Below are 3,755 nucleotides of genomic sequence, written 5' to 3'. Positions count from 1 at the left end.
GTCCAAAGAAACATTCATTCTCAGCTTTACAAAGATGGCAAGACCAGAGTAGGTGGAGACAAATATACAGAGCCAGAGAGTGTGTGAACCCAGTTATAATGCTGAAGATGAATGTGGTGGCAGCTATAGAGAGCACAAAGAGGTCTCCATGCTGAGGAATCTAACCTTCCCATCTTTCACTGGAGATAAATGAACAGAAATGGACCTGACAGAATGGCTTCACAGAGACAGAAAGGGAGAGTAATGGCTGAGTAACGGTCACTTCGCCACTGGTGTTGGGTATTGTTTTTTCGTTAGCTGTAAGCTAACATACCTTTTCTTTGTGTAGATAACCAGTGTCCTCAAATGTACACAATTTACATGCAAACAATGACAAATATTCAGTGACTCTAAAAGTAGCCAACCACCAATCAACATGACTGCTATAAAGAACATAATGTATCATGGCAGGTTTACATCATTGATCATGATCATCATCATCATTTATTTGGTGGAGTCAGAATAGAGCCTCCATGGCAGAGGCAGACCTCACGGACCGGCAGCTCTCAAATGTTTAACAAAAGACAGTTATTGCCGATAGATGAGACTCTTGGGTTTTTTTCACATGACTGCTGTATATCGAAACAGCCGCAAGGAAAGCAAGACCTGATGGAAAATTCAAACATAACACAAATGGAGACCCTCTGGAAAACATCCACCGTCATAACAGAAACCCTTTAGAACCCAACCAGTACCGACCGGTCGCAGTTATTTCAACATTCATGAAATGCGTTGAAAAACTGATCCTGATTACCGTCCTGACAGCTGGATCCCTGCTAGTTTACCTACAGGGCCAAATGAGGGATAGAGGACGCTGTCGCAGTCCTCCATCACTCCCTCCTCCAACATCTGGAATCACTGGACAACTTGGCCACAATCCTCTTTGTTGACTTCAGCTCCGCCTTCAGTACAATTCAGTGGCACTAGATGATCAAGAAACTTCTCCACCTCAACATCCCTCCGCTCTTCATCCACAGCAACAGACCACAGGCACAGTATCATCATCTTCTGTCATCACCAACAGTGGAGCCCCTCAGGGCTGTGTCCTCAGTCCCTTTCTTTACACCCACTTCACGAATGACTTCACCAGCCCCTCACACAATTATCCCACAGTGCTCTTCATCCTCATAATCTTCATCTCCGGATAGCATGAAACATGGCTAATACTAGCTGACATTAAAGAACAATTCCAGCTTGTTCAAAGGAACAGATTCCTGCAGACTTCTTTCCAAGTTGGAACATTGGAAAGTGACAAAAGTTTTCAGTTTCAACAAATGACTTTTAATTAATTTCTTAAATCACTTATTTATCTCAATTCACATAAACAGTTAAACGAATACAGACTGGGCCGATTTATCACTTTATCATTTATCATTTTTCCTCCTAATGATAGGATCGGTCATTTCAGCTTGTGTGCCAAAACGACATATGTTTACATTCAACTGACAAAGCCCTTTAGTGGCTGCAGTAATTATGAGTCATGTCCATCAGGAGCAAAAGAGGAAGTCGGCGATGTTATCATTGAGTCACAAAGTGGTGGTGGATGGATAGGTCAGCGATACATCAGACATAGCAGTTCAATTCCCATTTCCTACCCCAAGTCAGCATGCGTTTCTCTTAATTATGACCACGATCTTTCCGCATCATTAACCTCGTGGTTATTATTGTAGCCATGACCAGAAAGGTCCCCAACATTGACAAAAACAAGGAATTTTAATCCAAACCATGCTTTCTCCCTAACTCTACACAAGCTGTTTTTTGTCATAACCAAACCTTAACTATAATGTTGTCACATCATGAAACAGATTTATATTTCAGCAGTGATTTCTAAAAGTTTTGGAAGGCACAGACAAACGATGTCAGACTGCTGATCGACGCATCGGATCAGAAAATGCTGAAACGCAAAGATTCTGTAGAAATGGCCAAGCACTCGTCACATTAGAGCATTGAATAGCATTAACAGCATCTCTTAATAGAATAAGCTGCTGATGAAGGAGAAGTGCTACACAACAGACAGCGTCCTGCACACCCTACAATGTGTGTGCGTGTGTGTCTGTGTGTGTTTGTCAAGGGAAGGAAGGACGCTCCCACTGGCTCTCAAGTGCGTCAGCGCCTTTTAAGTCCTTGAATGGCCTGGTATCACGGCTATCAAGTCTGGACACCAGGACAGAGAATGGACCAGGGCTTCTTCCCAAAGAATCTGCCCTTCATCCCTCACCACCAGCCCCCATCTCCTCTCCTAACTGGGGGGATGGTACTGTGCTGTTCTTCCACTGGGGGTTTAAAACTCGGGAATTTACTGCAACATGCTGGGGAACAATTGGTAGCTCTGAGGTTTTAAAAAAGGGCACTTTAACAAATGTTTTCTGAATTCATTTGAAATCAGAGGCAGGGCCATCCCAGCATTTCTTTTGCAGTGAAATGTTTGTTGTCAAATCTTCTCCTACCCACTGAATAACACTGTTTGCTAAATCTACAAGCCAAATGTAACATCACATGCTCCTCAAGAATCTAAAGTAAGTCCAGGTGCCTTAGACCCAGTCATAGAGGCCATGATAGACTTAAAGATAAATAAATGTCTACCATTATTAGCTTTTTCATCTTTACTTATAAAATAAATGCAATGCCTTCTAGGACACACCACAACAATGCTTTAATAATATGTTCTGCTGAAAGGTTGTTTTGTTAGCAGTTAGCAAGCGCATAGCTAATAATTCACCTTTTTCATTTTGGATACATTTTTTGGCTCCATTTTTCTCACTATCTAATTTATATCTACAAAGCAGGATGCTTATAAAGTGTAATCAAACAGCTTTGGGGCCGAAGTGGGAAATGTTTTTATATTTTGGTGGAGGGAACCTTGAACTATCTCACATGATGTACACTGATGAAAATGATTCTTTTCTTACTTGACTTTGAAAAGTGCATTTTCCGAACTGTTGCTTTTGGTTCGTGCACTGTGACTTTTTTCCATTCAGAACTTGACCAACCTCATCAAATTCTTCATTGTTCTTTTCTTTTTCATTGTTACCACATAACTGAAAACCAAAGGACACCTGTTAGCATGCGCTCAGCTGCCGCAACTGCTTTACCAAAAGAATGCTAACAATGCTGCAGACTACAGATTCAATATTTATTTTTTTCATAGAGAAGGTGAGAAATGCCTGGCAGAAAACAACTATGTAAAATTTCTAATCATTCAGGCAGGCCTTTAACAGACCACTAAATCTTGACAAGTCTGCCACTGACCCTGAACCTAAATCAGTATCATCACTGTTTTAAATGCTACAATGTGAATGTAGCCAAGAAGAAAGAGTTGAAAGAAGAGAAAGAGATGGTTTCCCCATAAAAGCTTTCTAAACCGAGGGTACAAACACAATAGACCATAATGAAAAGATGGATAGAGTAATTGTCCTGTTAAGTGATCCGAAAAGACAGGCTAGGAGGGGGTGAAGGGGACGGCGGTGTGCGTCTGTGAGTGTGTGTGTGTGTTTGTGTGTGACACAGCACACTGAGAGGCCAAGGGTGCTAACAAGAGGAAAACCCCAAGACAATACACTCCTCAATGGGTGCCCAACACTCTGTCTCTACCCCCCAAAAGACATACAGAAGTAGAGTCTGGATACCAGAGTGGACTGGATAGAAGACCAGAGGAGTCCAGCAATCTGCCCCAGACAAGTGGTGTCTTTCTCCTGATCTGCTGCACTCAGTGTGGA

Source organism: Chaetodon auriga, chromosome 6, assembly GCF_051107435.1.
Source record: "Chaetodon auriga isolate fChaAug3 chromosome 6, fChaAug3.hap1, whole genome shotgun sequence".
Lineage (NCBI taxonomy): Eukaryota > Metazoa > Chordata > Actinopteri > Chaetodontiformes > Chaetodontidae > Chaetodon > Chaetodon auriga.
Note: the sequence above shows the minus strand (reverse complement) of the source record.